This window comes from Suricata suricatta, chromosome 13, assembly GCF_006229205.1.
Source record: "Suricata suricatta isolate VVHF042 chromosome 13, meerkat_22Aug2017_6uvM2_HiC, whole genome shotgun sequence".
In the NCBI taxonomy this organism is placed as follows: domain Eukaryota; kingdom Metazoa; phylum Chordata; class Mammalia; order Carnivora; family Herpestidae; genus Suricata; species Suricata suricatta.
The window spans coordinates 66,398,746-66,420,627 of record NC_043712.1 but is presented as its reverse complement, the minus strand read 5'-3'; the positions used below and the strand labels follow the sequence as shown (position 1 = coordinate 66,420,627).

The 21,882-nt window shown below is 42.2% G+C and overlaps 1 long non-coding RNA gene across 1 annotated transcript in view; it reads left to right on the top strand.

Moving 5' to 3' along the window:
• Positions 1 to 504: 504 nt before the first annotated feature.
• Positions 505 to 21,882, top strand: part of LOC115276984 — a 25,074-nt gene continuing 3,696 nt past the window's right edge. Inside the window, exons 1-4 of the long non-coding RNA XR_003902148.1 lie at positions 505 to 680; positions 6,476 to 6,695; positions 12,412 to 12,501; positions 13,477 to 13,584. This is a non-coding gene — a long non-coding RNA (uncharacterized LOC115276984). The remainder of the gene's footprint in view (positions 681 to 6,475; positions 6,696 to 12,411; positions 12,502 to 13,476; positions 13,585 to 21,882) is intronic.

Below are 21,882 nucleotides of genomic sequence, written 5' to 3'. Positions count from 1 at the left end.
CTCGGTGGTAGGCTGTATAGGGGTCCCCAAAGATACCCCAGGTCCTAATCTTTAGAATCCTGGGGATGTTACCTTATATGGAAAAAGGATCTGTGCAGATATGATGAAGTTAAGGATCTAGAGATGGGGAGATTATCCTGGATTATCTGCGTGGTCCCTAAATCCCATCACAAGTGTCCTTACACAGAGGGCAGAGGGATTTCTGAAGCAGAAGAGGAAGAAGGTGGTGTCACAAGGGGGAAAGCAGAGGGATTTCTGAAGCAGAAGAGGAAGAAGGCGGTGTCACAAGGGGGAAAGCAGAGGGAGATTTAAAGGAGCTGCATCACTGGCTGTGGAGATGGGGGAGGGGACCACAAGCCAAGGGCGGCAGGGAGTCTCGGCAGCCTCCAGAAGTTAGAGAAGACAGAAGCTGACTTTCTCCTAGAGCCTCCAGAAGGACACAACCTTGCTGACACCATTCTCTTCATCCTAGTGAAACCGATTTTGGACTTCCGGCCTCCAGAACTATAGGGGAAGAAATGTGTGCAGTTTTAAGCCACCAAGTGTGTGGTATTCATTACAGCAGTCGCAGGAAATGAACAGAGTCTCCCGCTGTGGTGGTGGTATGTAAGAATCATGCTTGAGAAGGATGCCAAAGCAAGTCAGAAAATCATGCCCAAAGCATGGGGGAGGGACCCAAGGTAAGTTAGGGGTGTCTGAGGTGACTTTGGAGGCAAATGCAATCACTGTGAGAATAAACCCACTTGCTCTTCCAAGCTCAGACGACAGTATAGGAGGTTATCCCTGGCACTGGCACTTATGTCTCTGGCATGGATCTGGTCCACTGTCCCCTGTGCTCTAGACCCTTGCTGTTCGTCTTGGCCATCCTGATGTCCCATCCTGCTACTTGATTCACAGCCATGCCACTCACATCACCCTGCAGCAGATTCTAAGATGGCGGTGAGGGCCTGGCTTCTCAGTCCCACGTTTCTGATCACAAACTGACCGCTCCATCTGTCTTTTCCCTGCCACAGTGTGTAGATCAGAGTTTGTGGGTGGGAGGTGGCTGAATGACTTTCCGTGCCTCAGGAGCCCCTGAGGACCCATGGAAAGGAAGAAGCTGTAGTGGAGGAAAAGGGTCTATTGTCAACCCTTTGGACCTCAAGCTCAGGCTATTACCTTTGAGCTAAAGAGAGCTGCTGCTTTCCTCACCCATGGACTCCAAAGCTGTTTCCACAGAACCCAAGGGATCCTTGTTTGGGATGACAGATCCTCTGCAAGTTGGGATGATAGATTCCCATATGGGTGGTCTAGACAAATGGCCAATGCTAAGACTGACTCACAGAGTTTTTGGGGGATTTGGAGGAAGGTCACACACACACACACACACACACACACACACACACACACATTCTCAGGACTGCTTAGTGTATGAACTTCAGTATCCTTGGGAATAGAGACCGAGAGAATCATCAGTGTGGTTAAAAACGAGCCACCAGCAAAGCAGCAATAATCATGACCAAAAGGTTCATCTTTCTACCTTCCAAGAAACGTAGGAGGAAAGACCCCTTTGGTCACCTGTTTGCCTGGGAAAATAAAGAGCATCCCTGGAGGGAAGGTAGCCCAAAGTCAGGTGGAATCTGGCAAACAAAGTTAGTCTCAGAGCTTGGGGCCAGTCTAAGAGCAGCATGCAGCTTGAAGCCCAGTTGTCTCCTGGGCCGCCTTAGAAGTAGAAGCTGGAGAAAAGATGAGTTAGGATGAATGGCAGTACCTCCTTCCTGCCCCTCTATTACAGAAGCAAAGCTAATATCACTGTTCTCTAGGGTCCAAGGAAGATCATTACAGCTAGTCCCGTGGTTCTTCTAAGTCTGATCTGAGGTAGCAAAATGACTCTTAGCTCAAAGATGAAAGAGTTGTCATTCATAAGTCATCATGACCCTGCTGTTTGGACACTGAGCTCTCCTCATCTCAGGCTAATTGGTGGTGAATCTGAGAACAATGAATCATGCCAGGGCCAGGTACCAGACAAGCCAGGACAGCCCCTACATCTCAGGTCCCATGAAAGTTATTCAAATTAGCTAAACTGAAGCCTGCTCACACTGTCTTGCCTGCTCCTTCCAGTGGAAATCACAATAGAGGCTCTTGCTCATCATGTCCCCTCACCCCTCTGCCTCTGATGCCTCCCAGCGCTCCTCTGTGTGGCCCCATGTGGTGTCATGTGCCCTCCTCTTGAGAACGGTGAGTAGCAGGCTATCTTTTCCACGGCAGTCTTCTTCTGATATCATTGACCTCACCAGACCTGAATAATAATAAAGCCTACATTTTGAAATAATACATGCCCATATTAAACCCTGGTCTGGTCCGGCCTGGGAAGCTCAGCTTACGTGTTGAGATCATAGCCCTGCACTGAGCCCCTTGGAGGAGTTCTGGAAATTGCTGGCCTCATTCCTCGCTTTCCCTCCCTTCTTTGACTGTGACCTCATTGACTTGCTCTAGATGCTCTAATCTTTCCCAGCAGCCTCACTGCTTACACCTCGCAGTTGAGGCTGGCATTGTTCCTCTTCCCAGACAGCTGCCTAAGCAATCCTCGGCTCCTGCTGTCCCACTTTAAGAGGCTGAGGGTGAGGTCACAGCGTGGCTGGTACATCAGTGTTTGCATTACTCAGGCAGTGCTGTAGGATCCTGAGCTTGCTTGCCTGTCATCCACCTGCGGTCTGCGACCTGTCAATACACTGATCCTGGAAGCAGTGTGCTCCTCCTCTTGCATTTGCTCCAGACATTGTACAGATGAACTCCTACACGCCAGTTTCCAGCCTTCACCAGGGCAGCTGTAGGGGATGATCCAGTTCTCTAATTTTGGTTACCTATTCCTACCTCACCTCCCCATCCCCTCTGCTCAGTCTAGAAGTTACCTCTTGGGTTTGTCATTTTTCATTAGCACTTTCTACAGGAAAGGTGTCCCAGAGAGAGGGTTGTCTTCAGTGTTTTAGGCAGTTTATCTGAGAGTGATTCCTGTAAGCTGGAGTGTGAGAGTGTGGCATGAAACAGACTAGGAGAAAAGCCCAACACAGGAGGTGGAATTGACCTTTCTCCACTACTGGCATCTGAAGCTCAGTTCCCTGGGCATCTCTGAGGATCTGTGTGTAATGCTTCTCAGAATCGTCCTTCTGAAAGTCAGGTGCTGGGGACATTTATCTACCAACTCCTGTGACCCAATGGCAGAGGATTTCCCTGGGGGGAAATCCAGAGCTGAGCCTCAGGTTGAGAGGTTTCCCAAGGCTGAGGAGAAAGACAGGGAGGCAGAGGAGGAGGGAGATCTTTGAGATGAGTCTCAAGATGGAAAGAAGGCAGCAGGAGTAGAACACCTCAGGTGTGCAAAAATCAGTGGGCTTACCAAAGTGTCCTGCAGAGGGTGAAATTTAAATTAGTCAGTAGCTTAAGAGAAGGATTTGGATGGAACTCAGGGTTTACAATCGATGACCTAAACTGATAGTTTCAAAATCACCTGTAAATCTTACCTGCCAGTGTTGTTCCTTTCCACCTACATTTAGAAGAGGACTTGGCATGTTTACCAATCCATGATTCCTTTAGGATGAATGATTAATACTTTATCCATCACTTGCCTTGGCTAAGATACCCTTGAATTACTACTTCTTCTCTAATTTGATCAGTCAGTTAACACATTCATTCCCCAAATGACACTGGTTCATATTTTGAGATGTGAATGCATGTGATTTTCCTCCTTTGTCTTCCATCTGGGTAGGTCCTGGCTATACTTCATTGTCTTAGAGAAGGTTTCCCTTAGGACTGAAGGCAGTGAAAGCTAGCAAGAATTTCTGGCTTTTGTTTTCTAAAAGTATGAGCCCTCAGTGGGATTTACAGAGGAGGCAAAGGGGTGAAGGAGACTTGATGTTCTACATAGTTTGTCTTGAAGAAGGTCCTCCACCCCTAGAAGAGGAGATGGCCCTTGATTGAGGGGGAAAAGAGGCAAGAAAGAGAGTGAGCAAGAGGGCACTGTGGTCCAAGAGCAGTGGGCCCCCAGGATGGGCCCTCCAGGATGATACAAGTCTCCAGAGGAGAATGGTTGGGTGATACAGCTAATTTCTACATCCCACACCAAGTGTAGGAGCACCAGAAGAAGCTGTAGACAGAGACAACCAAATATCTTAGTAGCAACCAGGGTGGACAAGTAAAGGAGCCTCCTACCCATAGTAGTTTGGCACAATTTAAGATCTTGGATTTTTGATATGAACTTTAGGAAGAGGGCAGGAAAACTAAGGAAGGACTGAAGCTGAGTTTCTTTTTAATGTGGGAGAGGAGGGTTGAAGTTGATAAGCCTCCACTGATTTATTTGTAAGTTTTTGGACTTGGATGCCTACTTACTGCAGAAACCTGTATTGAGTTTCTACTATGTGGCAGGCATCATGCTTGACATTGAGAATGTAAATATGATGAATACATAGCTCCTTGCTTCAAAGGTGTGCACATATAGTCAAGGGGGCACACGTATAAGATGGTGATGCTTCAAACACACATGTAACATATGTGTATAACAACAGGTATACACAGGTTTTATGGAGGCTAAGCACAGGGGTAAAGGGAGAGTTAAGAGAAGATTCTTGAAGGAGAAGATGTTTAAATTGAGCCTTGAAATGTGGGTAGGAATGCTATGTCTAGAGAATGGATGGGCATGGGGGGGGGAAGCTGTATGGTCATTGGGAAGAGTGAGTAGTCACAGGGGTGTGTATTTCTCTATTCTGCATAACAAATCACCATGAATTCAGTAGCTTAAAACAACACATGTATTTATTATCTCGCCGTGTCTGTGGGTCAGGACTCTGGGCCCTGCTTAGCTAGATTCTCTGCTCCAGGGTGTCACACTCCTGCAAAACATAATAAAACAATTTTCTTGGCTCAGCAGTGATGCTATTGTTAAGGAAAAATTCTTCTGTAATACATAATCTCTGCAGCCCATTTGATAAATATGCTGGTTAATTTACTCCTCCCCTCTGCCCCCCACCAAAACTGTGGTTCAGTGTCACTTTCTGTTTTGGAAGGAGGCAAACTTTACTGAAATACATGACTCTGACCTTGGAGACTGCATTATCATTAATTTCTCCTTTTCATGAGTTTTTAAACGTTTCCATCTGAACACTAATCATATGAACACGATGTTGACACTCTTCCAAGAAATGGCCAATACCAACATAGCTCAGGAATGCAGATTTTGACAAGGCTGGATCGGATGATTTGCACATCCTGAGAAACTGTTGGAATTTCCAAGTGGGGCATTGGAATCAGGAGGACCCAGCCTTCTGGATTTTCCTGAAGGTTATTTATTACTTGTCCAGTATACTGATTCCAAAGGGACTCAACATCCCCATAGACTGTTATTTTCTGTTCTTTAAATTAATCTGCCCCCAACTAGTTCTGGAATCAAGCTTCCCAATAAGATTCAATGTGATGTTCTAGTCTTGGACCCAGTTTTCCCAGTATTGAATCTATACATTACACAGTACAGAGTGTTTGAGTGTTGGGTCATTTCTCCTCTGGAGCTGTTGACTTTGCAATTTCCCTGAAGCCCCTGTGCATTTCTTGGCCCTAGAAGGTGCTATGCTTTCTTGTGTTAAAAGTTCTGTTCTGAAAGAGGACTTGAATCACATTCCCAGTCCCTCCATTGTAACTGCTGTAGCCAAGTTTTCTATTGAACCTGTGCTAGGAAAGTACCCATTCTAAGTTTTCAAGCTCATTGCCATCAAATGGTATAGAATATTATTCTCTTTTGATGATTTTGGCCCTTTCTGTGTTTGTGGTTATGTCTCATTTCTCATTTTTAATATTAAATATTTTTTTCTCTCTTTTCTTCATCAAGCTTACAAAAGTTTATCTTTTTCTATTGGTCTTCTTAAAGAATAAGATTTTGATTTTATTTATCATTTTTCTTTCTTTTCTATTTTCTAACCCTCTTTCTTGCTGGCTGTACTTAATCTATTATTTCTTTTCTAATTTATTATGATGCACTGTAAATCCCCTTAATTTTAGGCTTTGAAGCCATTTAAACCTATAATTTATTTTCTAAGTGCAGCTTTTGCTGTGTCCCACAGTTTTTATTATGAAGTAGTCTCATTTTAAAGCCTTTCTAGATAGTTTAAAATTCTAGTTTCAGTTCATCTTTGATATAAGGATTTCTCAATTTACAAATTGTTGAAATTATTATTATTAACATTATTATTATTAAGCTTATGAGTAAGCATGTGACTTTTACAACTCATACAATTTCTGAACTATTTTTTGAGTAAGTATTTGATTTATTTTGGACATAACAAGTAAACACATTTTCCAATTCAGGGATGTCAGTTCTTGTATATGCACGAATTACTCTATATCCTGACTTACTTTTTGCTTTCAAGATGTGCCCTGAAAGGGGGACATTAAGAATCCCACTATTTGCATTTCTGATCGTTTTTGATTTTCATATCTAGCATCTATGTTGCAGGCAGTTTGAAACACTTCAAGAAAATAATTTATAGAAGCAAGGCCATGACTTCATTATAATCCAAGAAACCTGGCAGAAACAAATGTACATTTCTGGGCTAACATGCCCTCAGCCTGGGCCTCAAAGACTCCACATACATAAATCCAAGGAGCTTGAGATCAGGGAAATGAAGCAGCATGAATCAAAGCAGGAACCAAGACTACTGGCCACAAAAGGCAGAGTAAGTGTAATTCCTATTTACTTACTAAATGCTAAATAGGGATAAGTAAATATACAAGATGATAAACAAACAAAATATAGGGATGGGAAATGTGGAGCAGGTTTAAGATGTTAGTGAAGATGCAAGGATAGGAAGGAGGAAATGAAGGAGAAGCAACATTCAAAGACAAGATTGGTTTAGTATTTCAAATATTGAAAGGCAACAATTCTCAGCTTAAGGAAGCCTAAGAGGGTGCCTGGGTGGCTCAGTTGGTTGAGCGTCTGACTTTGGCTCAGGTCATGATCTCGCAGATCAGGGGTTCCAGCCCCACATCAGGCTCTGTGCTAACAGCTCAGAGCCTGGAGCCTGCTTCAGAGTCTGTGTCTCCCTCCTCTGCTTGTTCTCTCTCTCTCTCTCTCAAAAATAAATAAAGACTAAAAAAAAAATTAAGAAAAAAGGAAGCCTAAGAAATCCTCAGGGGAATAAATAAAGAAAAATCTATATCTAGAAACAACAGAGAGAAATTGTAGGACATCATAGAAAAGGGAAAAAAATCAAAAGAGACTAGAAAGAAAAGGCAAATCAGCTACAAATGAATGACAGTTCGATTTGTAGCTGACTTCATAATACTATCAAGGAAGCCAAAAGGCTGTAAAATAATATTTATGGGTGCTGAACATATATCTAGTGCATAGCTATTCACTATATTCCATATCTAATGAAAATGGCTTTCAGTTAAAAAAGAAGTTATTTTCATATAAACAAAAATTATATTTCCACCCAAAGATGTCTGTAGAGGAAATTTGGAAATGTCTATTTTGGGAAAAATAAAAATGATCCCAGAAAGAAGATCTGGAAGGAAGGGAAAAAATATAAATTGGTAAATATGAAAGTCCACAGAAACACATATTCATTGGGCAACAACACTGATAATGATGTCTGATTTGTGGATTAAAATAACAGAACATAAAAACTGATTAAGACTGGCATATAAACCGTTGTAGAGGTGATTATAGTTTGCATTCTAGAGTTCTTGGATTCTTTGTGTTTAAGGTGAAGATAGTGGATTTCAGTTTTGGATTTCTTAGGTTAAATTTTTATGTTCAAGTATTTAGAAGAACCACCACCCTGGAAGAAAGAAAAAAGAAGGAAAGAAAGAATGAAAAGAAGGAAGAAAGAAAGAGACATAGAGAAAGAAAAAACATGTATACTTTACAAATTACTAGAGTAAAAAATCGAATGAGAAAAAAATGGAGAAAAAAGTCAATACGAAAAATTACTGGGTCGCCTGGGTGGCTCAGTTGGTTAAGCATCTGACTTCGGCTCAGGTCATGATCTCACAGTCTGTGGGTTTGAATCCCGCAGTGGGCTCTGTGCTGACAGCTCAGAGCCTGGAACCTGCTTCAGATTCTGTGTCTCCCTCTCTCTCTGCTCCTCCCCCACTTGCTCTCTGCTCTGTCTCTCAAAATAAAGACATTTAAAAAAAACATTAAAAAATACAAAAAATTACTTTAAATACTATACTTTACTATATACTTTAATAAAAAATTAAGCCAGCAAAAAAAAAAAAAAAAGAGTGAGAGATATAGAGAGAAAAGAAAAGTCAGAATAGGCAACACAAACCAAAAGATAGAAATAAATCCAAATCTTGGTAATGCCAATCAAAGTCAACAAGAAACCAATCTGATAAAAAACAAAGATTATCAGATTGGATTGCGAATCTTTACGATGTCTATTAATGAAAACATTAAGAGAAGGCAAAGAAAAGTTGAAAATAAAGGGATGAAAAAAAAAAAAAACATGTACCAGGTAGGCAGCACCAGATACGAGCTGGCATAATTATATTAGTGAAATAGACCTGCCATGATAGTTAGCAGAGACGCAGTGAATCACTTCATAAATATAAACGATTCAGTTCTCTGGAAGGGTGAAAGTTCTAAACGTGCATACATTTAATAAAATAGCCACAGCACATCTAAAGCAGAAGTTGATACAAGTATAAGGAGTAAAAGACAAGTTAGTTATGACAGTGGGAAATTTTTACTCACCAATTTTAGTGTTAGGACACATTACTGAAAAGCCAATAAACTTACAGAATTTTGAATGGTACAACTAAGCTTGATCAAATGAATGTGTTTGTCGTGAACTCTTAAAAATATTCTTGTTATGTTCATGTGAATAATTTGTGAAAAACAATCGCCTGTTAAGCCACAAAGCACATCTTAACAAGTTTGAAAGGACTAACAAACTTATAGAGCGTCACATGTGGCCACAAAATAATTGCTTTTGTTTTCTGTTTATACTCCAAAAAGATGAGTAGAACAATTCATCAGTGTGGAATTATAAAAATATATATATTATATTAATCAATGAGTAAAAAAATATATATATATTAATCAATGAGTAAAAAGGAAATCATTATAGAAATAAGAATGTGTATGGAACCAAACCTTTCTAAAGACACTGAAACTTGTGAGGTGTAGCTAACCTAGGATTTGTTGGAAAATGTGGAGCCATACATTGGCACTGAAGAAAAAGAAAAAGACTAAAAGTTAATGAGGTAAGCATCTAATTTAAGAAATTGGGAAAAGAACAATAGAAAAACCTAAAGATAGTAGAAATATAAGTTGAAAGATATGGAGAATTAATAAGGCCAGAAGAGAGGTCTTTGTAAATACCAATATGATTGACAAAACTCTGGTAAGAGAAAAGATAAAAATAAATAAGCCAAATAAAATATAATTGGAGAGAGTGACAGAAGTGTCAGAGATTTCAAATGATGAGAGAATATCATAAACTAGCTTATGACAAAAGAAGTTAAAAAGCTGAAGTGGAGAAGTTTCTGAAAACAAAGTATAATTGGAATGCTATCTAAAGTAACAATTCTTGCAAATGATTCAAGATGAAATGGAAAGCCAAAATAGTCTTAGAACTGTTCACTGAGAGCTTTAAAATCTTTCCTTAAAGAAAGCAGCATGCCTGGATGAGTTTACAGGTTAAGTTCCCTTTAACACTTGACAAACAGAAATCTTGGTCTTACAGAAGTTTTTCCAGAGAATATGGAAATGGGAGCACTTCTCAATTCATTGAAGGAGGCAAGCATAGTTTTGATGCCAAATCATAAGAAGAAATGAAAATCACGGGCCAATCTCATTTCTGAATATAGATTTTGAAATCCTTTGCAAACTACTAGCAAATTGATTCAACATATACAGAAACACAGTATCTCATTCCCCAAGCGTGGTGTGATGGGCATGAAAGTTTGGTTTAACATTCTTATGTTATCTTTATATGTATAATTAAATTGATTAATGTAATCACTTCATTAACAGGAAGGGCAAAACTATTTGATTAGCTCCATAGACATAGAAAAAAAGTACTTGACCAAATTTAATATTCATGATAGAAAGAAACCTTTAGCAAACCAGCAGCAGGCTGGAACTTTCTCTCCCTGGCAGTAGGTTAACTACAGAGATGCTTTCAGCAATTATGGTCCTTAATGGTGAAGAAGAGAAGAAGAAAGAGAGCATGCAATTATACTTTTTTCTTTTACTGTACTAGAGTAGAAAGGTGATATAAAGAAATTAAATGTTTAATAGAAAGGAAGGAAAAATTATAGGATTGCCTGCATCATGCAACCCAAAATAAACCAAAAATAAATGTACTTGGCCTATTTGAACAGTGTTACTCTGATTGTTTTTTCTTCCTTCTTGACTTAAGACCTTAACCCTAGAGCAGGGTTTCTCAGCCTTGAGACTATGGACATTTTAAACCAGATAATCCTTTGTTGTGCGAGCTGTCTTGTGCATTGTATGATGTTTAGTAGCATTCCTGGCTTTTTATCTGCCAGTTGCCCCCTGTGAAGGCTGAGGCAAATGAGTTTCTGTCATGGGAAAATTTCTAGTCACAACTTCCTGATGGGACTGATTCATTCTTTGCCCCTTTCTGTGTGTCTGGTTCATGGGAAGGACTTCACAAGAGGCAATTCATGGGTGAGCCTCCTCTTTATAACCCAGGGAGGCTGTGCTTTTATGAGTTTTCTCTTGTCTCCAGGTGGGAGAGTTAAAATTAGACCCATTATATGGAAATCAATTTGACAATAAACTGCTAAAAAAATGAAAAATAAAATAAAATAAAATAAAATCTCTTTAAAACATTTTAAAAAAATAAAGAAAGTTAATCACCAAAAAAAAAAAAATTAGATCCATTAGAACAAAGGCGACATGGAGTACTCTGGAGTCAGGGGCTGAGGGGGGATAGTGTGGGGCAAGATAGAGCCACTGGTAGAGAGGAATGGTTGGGGTATGTGCCCTGTGCTGGAGGCAGGTGTGGCCTGAGCTAAAAATACTAAGAATCAGTTATAAGACCAGGCCATGCTGGAGATCCGGACCACCCCCATTTCAGGTCCCGGGGAGCTTGGCATGCGTTTCTCAAGAGCTGCGTAGAAAACAAGAGCAAACAATTGTTTATTAACATCTACCATGTGCCAAACCTTGGAAGGAGCAACTGGTTCCTTAACCAGCTAAGATTCTTACTGCAAGCAACAGAAAGCTCCAGGGGTTCAAACCCTAAGAGAATGTGTTGTCTCACGTAATGGCCTGAGGCATGGGCGCAGGGAGGTAGTTTGTTCTCCAGGCTCACACACCCATCAGGGCTGGGGTTTTGTCTATGTGTGTCTCTTGGTCCTGCCCTCCTTGGGGTGGCTGCCTCATTCTCAGGCTGGCAGTCAAATCACTTGTCAGTTCCAGGAGCCACATGCTTCCTCTTCTGTAGCTTATATTTTCTTCATTTGTAGCACAAAAACCCATTTGGGACAGCAACTTTGTCCTGAATCAGTCACTCTGAGGTTGATGTCATGCTCTGACCACCTGGGCCAGTGTTGCATACTCCCCCTCCCCGCAGTCACTGTGGTGGGGGTTGTAGGCAGAGCCAACCAAGACCTGAGCTTGGACCCAAGGTGGAGATACTTCATCCTTCCTAGACCACTGGACTTCTCCATGGGGTGTAGGCGGGGAGATATGTTCTGGGGGGTCACTATGGTACCCATCAGCCATCAGACTCTGAGGTTGAAGACACTTGATTAATGGAGATGACACTGTGGAACAGAGCCTCCATGGACTTCTGCTGCTCTCAGCAGAGGGTCTGTGGTGGGGCTTGAGGTAGGGGGTCGGAGCAGCCCCACCCAGGGAGGCAGAACGCAAATACTAATATGGTTGTAACCTCTGTTGCTCTGGGCCTGTTTGCCCTCATGCTTTTTCCTCATTCTTCTCCTGCTCATCATTGCAAGGGGACAGACATCCAACTGCCTTTCTTACACTCTGAGGTCAGTTGGCTTCCAGCTGGGATTTGCCCATGGGAGGCACTGGCATATATGCGGGGTGGTAAGGAAAAGAGAGAAATCAGGGTATTTGACCCACTCTGGGCCTTAGGCAGCATTCAACAGTGGTTTCCTCTTAGTCCAGGGCTCCAAGTCACACTGGACAGGCCTGGTGTGGTTCCAGAATCCTCCTAACACCTGTGCCCCAAGGGTCCTGGTCCTGCTTAACCTCTCTCTGTCCCGTGGCCAATCTCTGGGTTGCATCTCTGTCTCCTATTTGGCTTCTGGGCTCTTCCATTCACGTCTATCCCCTCTATTACCAGCTCCTATGCCAAGTTTCCTCTGGTTTACACACTTAGAGACTTTTGTCTTTTCCCAGTTGTTCCAAACCTAAGCCTTGGATTTTTTTTTTTTTCCCAGCCTGGTGTGGCCTGGAGAAGCAAGGGTTACATGTTGAACCAAATCAAGCTGAGACCTCCAGGGTGTGACTGACCCAACCTCTACACCTCAGTAAGCAGCTCTCTGCTCGAAATTAAAATACCTCTCCTTTATTCTCCCCCTCTATCTCTGGAGTCAGGGGCTGAGGGGATGGTGTCCTTGGGGAGGGAGTATTATGATTGTCAATAGCAGTAATGACAACTGATGGGGCGTTTAGGTCTGATTTACAAGCAATGCTGGATTTGCATTAGCGTGGTGGGTTTAAAATAACATCCATGCATTAGGTGATATTCAGATTTAATGGAAAAATAATGACTGCATTAAATCAGGTTTTATTGTTATGGAGGGTTTTAATTTGGCAGGGCCACTTTCCTTTTGTGATCTAGAAAGGGCTCAACTGAGGAAGGTGGGGCTTTCGTGCTGATTCTTGACCTATATCCATTCCGCACTCACCCAGAAAGGATCGCACCTTCCAAGCAGGTTAACCTTTTTCGTTCCTTTGGGTTGTTTTGTTTTGTTTTTCCTCCGAAGGTGGTTTTCACTTCTTAAAACCCTACAGATTAATTTAAAAGTAATAAAAATTAAACAGAAGTCATTGTTCTTCCCTGCTTTATGAAATGGTGTTTCCATTGTGGGTTGTTGTTTTTTTAAAGAGGAAATGCATCATTAAAGTCGTTGCATTATTTATCAGAGAAGCTAATGAAATCATAACTACAGTAACTGAATACACGCGGTACAGCACTGGTTTGAAACACTGCCTATGAAACCCCAGTTAATCACCGTGGGACCGGAGCCTTTTATACTCTGGCCCCTGAAACCGAAAGCATTGCCGCCTTTGTGTAAAGGCCTCAGAATTCTCAACTCTCACCAAAGTAAGAACGTCGGTTATGGGGTGACAATGAAATTTGGTAAGAATTTGCTGGCAGAGGCAGGCTCAACAGTAGATTTTAATGGGTCCTCAAAAGATGCTTGAAAGATTGCTTCCCATCTCGTTTGCCCTTCTCTGCAACATTACCTGTTAATTTATTGATTTTTCCACCCGCCTAGGGCAGCTATTATCACATGGATGAAAGCTGTAACTGAACAGAGAGGAAAGCATGGAAAACTCGCAGACTAGTCTCCAAGTTTACAGAAGGGGAAGTTGAAGTAAAGGATGTAAGTGACTTGCTGAGAACAGAATGAAAAGCTGGACCTTCCTGGTTATCTCATTACCTGCCTCTTAGTGGCATGGCCTGCCTTGGGGTCTGGGCCTAGAAGTTCTGAAAAGGGTTGGGAGTCACATGGCCAAAAAGATTAGTAATCTGCTTCTGGGCCTCCCCTGCTTCTGCACCTGCCCTTACCTAGGCCAGCCGCAAGTCCACAGTCTCTGTCTTCATGTCAGCACCCCCTGCCTCCATTGTCCTATCCATGTACCTGCACCCTGCTTTTCCTCTCTTCTTCACTCATTGTTTCTTTGGCCAATATCCCCTCACATTGAGAAACTTGAGGTTTATGTACAGGGGTGCAAAACCCTGACATCTGGGAAGGCCACTTAGGTGGGCACTGGAAGGGCATCCAGCATCCCATTGAGGCTACTGGTGGCCTTCGCTGGGGAGTGCGCTAGAGTCTCCGTATACCCCATCCTGCATTAGAGAAGTCTTGATAGAAGTGACAGACAAGTTCAAGCCTTTAACATTTCTTTACTCCACCTGATAGGACTGGACTGTTAGGCTGGAATGCACCCAGTCCTACATAATCTCTTAGTTTTTGTTTAGTCCACCTGTAGCTCTTTACTGACTCCTCTAGGAAATCCTTGACCTTCGAGACAGTGCACCCAGAAACGTCTCACCCAGTCTTCCTCCTTCACACTCTGTCCTGGGTTGGGGACCTGACCCTAGGTGGGCCAAGGAGAACCTTCCTAGGCCATTTGGACTTAGGGCTTATTTTAAGATTCATCTCTGTTCAGGTGGTGAGTGAACTGTAGGTATAACATTTACAAGCTGTTGGAGACCTTGTCTAGAAAGCCAATAGAATGAAAAAAGAATGAAGCTGATCTGTGGAAACCAACAGAGCTGAGAGATGGTCCAAGTGCACTTAGTTCTCTTTGCTTTGGAGGCCTTGCAAATACCTGGCCTGAGTGCAGTTAGGGGTGTGGCATTCCCTGGATTCCAAATCAGAACCAATACATTTCCTTTTAGGCTCTAGATCTAATTGGGTATCTGTCACTGCAACCACAAAGGGCCTTGCTCTTCCATTTCTATTGACCGATTGATCTCTTCATTCATGCATGAGTGGAAGGGCACATTCAGAAGTGTTAGTACCACTGAGTGGTGCCTTTTTATGGGCTCTCACTTCCTTACCTTGTTCAAATTATCCATTTGTTCATATTTTCCTCTTGCACCTTACTGTGTAGATTTTCCATGTCAGATAGATGGGGGAAAGATGGCTTTCAAGAATATTTATTTTGAGAAAGAGAGACAGAGAGAGAGGGAGTGAGTGCAAAGCTCCCAAGACAAGGAGAGGCAGGGAGAGACAGAGAGAGAGAGAGAATCCCGAGCAAGCTCTGTGTCATCAGTGCAGAACCCAATGCAGAGCTCGATCTCGTGAACTATTAGAGCATGACCTGAGTTGAGATCGAGAGTCAGATGTTTAACCAATTGAGCCATCCTGGGGCCCTGGAAAAGATGATCTTTAAGAGCTGTGTTATTTATATGGTTGAGAAAGAAGGACCAGTGGGGAGAGTTTTGGGTGTGAGTTTATGATGGTCCTTAGGAGGCAGGAGTCTGCCATGGCTTTATGAACATGTGGCTAAGTCATCTGTCACCAAAGGCCATGGCATATTTATTATTCACTGGAAATCTACCAAAGGAAGGAAGACATACTTCTTGTTTACAGTGGAGGCACTGGGCAAGGATCAAGATAAATGTGAAGCACTTGCAAATAAGGAGGGTGATTTGCGGAAGAAGAAATAGTTAGGATGCTCTAACTTAAGGGAAGTTGGCCTGCTCTTGCTAAGACCAATTGGCACTCTCAGAACATTTCTCATTTAGAGATCTGGTGATAAAACCAGCTCACTGTGGGTCACCAGCCCCTTGGGAACCAAAGATTTAGAACAGGGAATAACCCAGGGCCAGAAGGGGAAGGAAACATGCTTAATAGAACTTCCAGGGGGAATTAGGGAAGTAGAATATAATTACAGGCACTGGAACTGTGTCATACTACCCGTAAGAATGAGCTCTCAGACTTCTGATCCACGGTGATAATACCACTCTGGAGTACTGAGTACTGACGCTTAGTTTCATTACTCATATCACCACATAGATTCCTCATGCTATGATGCATGAAAAAGTTCTGTTTTTAAATTTCTCAAAATTATCATTTCCAAGCAAGATGCTTTTTGTAAAAAAAGCACCACCTCTCCTACGTCATCCACAGACATCTTTCCACTTGCCTATAACTCCTGACCTTTCACTTGGAGTCTGTATAAAGGATGAGCAAAAGGATCTGCTCCCTTGGGACTTCAGAGAAGACAGACCATTATGCCTTCCTCTTCCTCCTATCCATTTCTCTCCTTGCCTCATTTCCAACTTGGACTTTTCATAACTTTTCCAGGTGCCGCCTCATTCCATGTCTTTTCCCATCTCTGCTTTCCCCACTGCCAATAATCTCGGAAGATCTGAGCAGTGCAGGTTGATCAGAAAGGTCAGTCCTGGGACGCCTGGGTGGCTCAATTGGTTACGCATCTGACTTCAGCTCAGGTGATGATCTCGTATTTTGTGGACTTGGTCCCTGCATTGGGCTCTGTGTTGACAGCTCAGAGCCTGGAACCTGCTTCAGAGTCTGTGATTCCCTTCTCTCTGCCCCTGCCCCACTTGCCCTCTGTCTTTCTCTCTCAAAATAAATAAGCATTAAAAAATAAAATTAAAAAAGAAAAGAAAAGAAAGACCAGTCCTGACTGGATTGCCCTCAGACCTAGGTCCTTTACATAAAGCCGACTCAGATGGATGCCGACTTCACAATTCTCAACTTTGCATATACCTGCACATACCAGATGGAGTATTTTCTCAGGAACAAGATGTTTATCTCTGGCCTTGAGCGCCCACTTTTCATAATACAGAAAATGGGATCTCATTGCTTACAAGTAAATTTGGTGAATTTTCATAATCTTTCTGTCACCACAGGTGACATTTGGGAATTTTTTTCTCTTTTACAAACTTCATTGAAGTTTAACTTAAGAAGGGGGCTATTTCTCAAAAGGCATTTGGCTGTTTCTTGAGGTCTACTTGACAGTGCTCTCTGCTGCCAGCCCTTGAGATGTGCCTGGTGTCCCCTGGTCCTGAGGCTGACCTGCTGCGCTGCAGCCCTGTGCTTCTCATATCCTTGGTGGGGGGTTGAAAGGGAGAAGAGTCCAGTCCTGAGTCATACATCTACTTTTTAATACTGTCTTTTTGTACCCAAGACCCTAGCTTTTGAGCTTTATATAGAAGAATATGATGTCTTTGTTCTGCTTCCTTTCCAACTCTCGAAACCCTCCTTCCCCTGCACTTAGAAAATGATAGATGCATGTTTGCAGCCCAAGAGAAGGACAATAAAGAGTAAATGGAAAGAACATTCTAGTTAATATCTCAAAGGATCATCTCTCCAAGTAAGCCAGTTTATCCGTCATGTGTATTTTGAATGCGAAGTGAAAAACTAAGAACTTGCTAGAAATATTTTCTTTTCATCAAACCTTTTAAAAAGGCAGAGTATAGAACCTCCCATTTTCATATAAGAGCCATCAGGTAGATAAGTTTAAGTTACCCAATATACTCAGAAATCAAGAGTTTATTGTTATTGTTGTTGTTGTTGTGTTGTGTTTTTTAGTTGTAAGTAGAAAATCCCATTTCATCCATTATTAGTCCATTATCACAAGTGAGATGCTAGACCAAGATAGCAAAATTAACAATATGGAAACTTATCAGATTTAATGATGGTGTATTTTGAAATAGAGGTCCAGAGGTCATCCATACTAGGAAGAAATATGTCAAATTCACCCTCAAGACATGACATTATTAGGTAGAAATATATGAGATTGTCTTCACCAACTAGGAAGGGAGAAAAAATACATCTGCAGTGCTGACATTTATATCTACCTGCCTGCATGTGTCTCTCCGTTCCTTGGCAGTGATGCTGGAGGACTCTAACGCCAGTTGCTACTCAGGTGGATCATTTGACATAGTTCTTGCTCCCTGAAAACTTCGTGTGACATACTTTATTTTGAACTTCAACATTCAAACAATTTAATAGCTTCAAGTCTTCTGTTGGCTGGAAACACATTCTTGTTGCACCATTATTATTTCTTTTTAGTTTTGCAGCGCACAGAATCTGAACAAAACTCACTGCTTAGCACTAAGATGGGGTGGTCTGTTTATGGATACAGGTGGATACTAAGTAATTGAGGCGTGGGGAGGGTCAGGGAAGAGGAGTGCTGGTTAAATCAGAGGAAGTGAGATCTGGAAGTGAAATTAGAGATGAAATTTTTGGAGACTTTTTTTTTTCATAAACTTCATACAGAGTAGTAAATTGCTTTTAAAAGCTGTATTACTATGTCTGGTCAAGGAAGTAAAGGCAAGCCAATTTACTATACTACTAGCTTATTGGGTTGGTCATATTGCATGAGAATGCAGCATGTCCCAAGGTCTTTCTGCTAAGAACCAGTCCTGCCGGATGTTAAAGGACAAGTCATAGTGAAATTCTCATTACCAGGCAACAGAGACTGACCTTGGATGACTTAAATAGGAAGAGAAGGGTACTTGAATTCAGAGGCCTGATGGAAGAAGACCAGAGAAAAGGTTGAGACCATGGTCGAGAGCCAAGGGAGAGGCAGGTAGCCAGAATCACAGCCAATATCATGCCCTGGGGACCAGCTGGTAGGACCCCACTGCCACCACCTGTAGATACTTAACACTTTCCTTGTGCCACCTATGGCTCTGACCCGAACCTTGTGCCCATCCTAGACATGGAAAGAAGTTGGCACTGCTCCTGCTTCTCTGCCACTTTTTCCAGAGTCCAAGTCCCAGGAGCCAGCAGCCAACTGGCCCTGAGGGCATGTGATACCCTGGTTCTTGTGAAGTGAGGCAGGGGGTACCCTCTGCCTTTTTACCTGCTCAGGAGAGAGGTGGGCCTTGCCTCCCAGGAAGAGTCGCACCCAGTTGAGGACTCCCTAAACATAAGAAGCTACTTCAGATGCCTGCCAGCCAAAAAAATGATAAACGACAACAGGATGTAACATAGGAGAAGGTTCCACACTCAATTAATTGTGGAAAATGCCAGGTTTAGCAGATTTCTTTACTATCGTGCTTTTCGAGTGACTGCATGCATGATGAATCTCCAGGAGGGATGACAGGACCCCCCTCCCTCTCGATCATTCGATGTGAGTGCTCCACGGAAAACACTGCATGAATCACTGCTTGAAAACAACCAGCGACACTGTATTTTCTCACACTTCACCTCAGCAAACCAGTCTCTTTACCGACACATGCCATATTTCTAGGCATGCAAATTAGAACCGCGGTTTTGGAAACTTTCAGGCGGCACTGCTGTCTCATGGCTGGGTTATTTTTCATGAGGAAGGTAAGACTACTATGACATGTTAGCAGCACCCACCAGGGCTTTTCCTTGTTGGGGGTGCAGGCTTGGCTGAATTGCCTAGATATATCTCTTCCATGCCCTATTCCTTACTGAAGCATCTCCGTTTGTTCTTGGCACATTGTTCAACTTGCCTGGAGCAGTTAATGTTGCTTTAGAAAAATGTCTCAGGGAGTAGCTTATGTCTGAGAGACCCTGGCTCGACATATAGCAGAGGTAGGAGCTGCCAAGATTAAATTCTCTGATAACTCAAAACAAATGTCCTGCTTATTTTTATAGTGCGACAGTGTAAAAGCACGTAATTCAACAACCGAACAGCGAGTGACCTTGAAGCCATAGGCAGCATAGGAAATTGCTCCTATCTGTATTCATCGATGATGTCTAAACTTTAGGTCAGAGTCATATTTAATTTGAAAAGCTTGGGAAGCTGAAGACCATATCTTCATGTGCAAATCCCAGCCTTAGCTCTCTGGGCAGTCGAATTAAATGCAAGTCACATGCTTGACTTGAATCAGCCCTGAAGTTGAGCTTTCCAAAAATTTTCATTATTTAGTGTTTCTTTATTCAGGCTTCCATACGTATGACTTTCATATTATCCTTCAACATGTAAAATACAAAGCTGACACCATGAGACAGAGACATTCATTCAAACAAAAATCTTTTTGAGGTCCACTGTGTGAAAGGCCTGTGCTAGATACAGGGGGTACACTCATGAGTAAGACTTATTTCCTGCTTTTAAGAGCTTATACCTAGACTATTTGTTTAAAAGACTTTTTTCAGGTTGACTATGATCTAGACACTGTGCTAGGAGCTCGGATAAAGCAATGAACAAGAAAATAAAAGCTTCTATTCTTTGGAGCGTAGAGGCAGCAGGGGAGCTTGACATTAAATCATGCAGCACACAATTGTTTATTAAATCATGCGTGTGATCAGAGACACAAAGGCTCAGACTAGAATGCTGTGAGGATGTGAGGGAATGCGTTTTCTCAAGAAGGGGCCTGTGAGCTGCGCTCAGGAGGATGAACAGGAATAAACATGGAGACATGGTTGGAGGGAGTGAGAGAAGAAATAAGAGTTTTGGAACAGGACAGAGTTTTGCAGGTACCAGATGAATGGTGGCCTGACCGGGCAGGGCCTTGGAGACCGTGGGAGAATTTTAGTCTTCATGCTAAACGCAATGGGAAGGCATGAAGCAGATTTCCTCAGGGAAGGGACGTAATCAGATATGCACTCTAGAAAGGTCATGCTGGCCAAGCATATTGAATGGCTTGCAAGGGCAGTAATGGAAGCAGAAATACCAGTTGGAAGGTTGGTCTAGTAATTCAAGGGGAAACTGCTGGTAGTTTCAACTGCAGTAGGTGTGGGAAAATGATGGTCAGAGGTGTATAGACAGATGCAAGAGATATAAAGAGTCCCAACTATGGGCTCCTGAGTGGCTCAGTAGGTTGAGCAACCGGCTTCGGCTCTGCTTAAAAACAAGCATATGGAAAACAACACACTAGTCTTTTTATAGCTTTTAAAAGTTTGAAACCTCCTTACTGAGACTCCTCTTGGAATAAAGTTCTGCAAATATTTGGGATGTTCAAAATGTGAGTATTTACAATGTTTAAAATATTCTTCTAATTAACCACTTTATGAGAATGTCTTTACTTTCATGCTCAACTTTTCCACTTATCTTTTAGTTCATGTCTTAAATAACGCTTCCAGTTGACTTTCTGATGAAAGCATTGCTAGTGACTACTGACTCTAAAACTGGATTTTACTGAATACTGTAAATATGAGGTGATTACATCCTGGTCTGCAGGGTCCAGGAGGAAACACAGGGCTGCTTCTGCCTAGGGTGGCAGCTTCCTGTTCTTTTAGGATGGAAATTCCTGGGGGCCCTACTTCTGGGCATGGCTCATCTCTTGGGCTCTGGGGTCCTCCATGCTGGAGAGAAAGTGGGAGTTCTACTTTCAAGATTGGAGGCTATTCCACCTCTAAAGTGATCTTGCGATGGGGTGGAGGGGTTGCCTGAGCTTCAGAATATCTTGTAAGTGCTGCTAAGACATAAACTCTTGCTGAGAAGCAGACACGAGACCCCACGAACTTGTTGATTAAGCGTATGGGCTGTGGAGCCAGACTGCCTGGGCTTCAATCTCAGCTCTTCGACTTGCTAAAAGGATGACTTTACAAATTACTCAACCTCTCTGTGCCTTGATTTCATCACCTGACGAAGGAAGATGCTGATTACTGTACCGACTTCAGAGAACTGTGTTGTGGGGAAGAAATGAGTTAATATGCATAAAGCCCTAAGAAAAGTGCCTGTTTTTTTTCCTTTGTTCATTTATTTTGTTTTTTAAATTCCACGTATGAGTGAGATCATGTGGTATCTGTCTTTCTCTGACTGATGTATTTCGCTTACTATTATACCCTCTGGATCATTATATTGTACCCTGGAAGCTAACTTAACACTGTATGTTAACTACACTGTGATTAAGATTTTTATAAAAGTGTCTGGCACATAGTAAATGCTCAATAAATGTTATCGATTATTGTTGTATACTGAATATATGAGGATTTTTGTTCCTACAACAGCCCTTTTAACTGAGGGCTTTTGACAAGTAGCATTCAGATTTTACCCAGTTCTTGTTGTCTGTCCACTTCTTTTTTGTCTCCTCAGAACTATTGTTTGGCTTGCCCACATGGGGCTTCGATGCCCTGCTCTCAACTGACAATTTTGCTTGACTGGCTTTCTTGCCTATGACCTTGAATGGTCTTTCTGGGATATTGCTTTCTTTTTTAATGTTTATTTATTTATTTATTTATTTTGAGAGAGAAAGAGAGAGCGTATGTATGCGAGTAGGG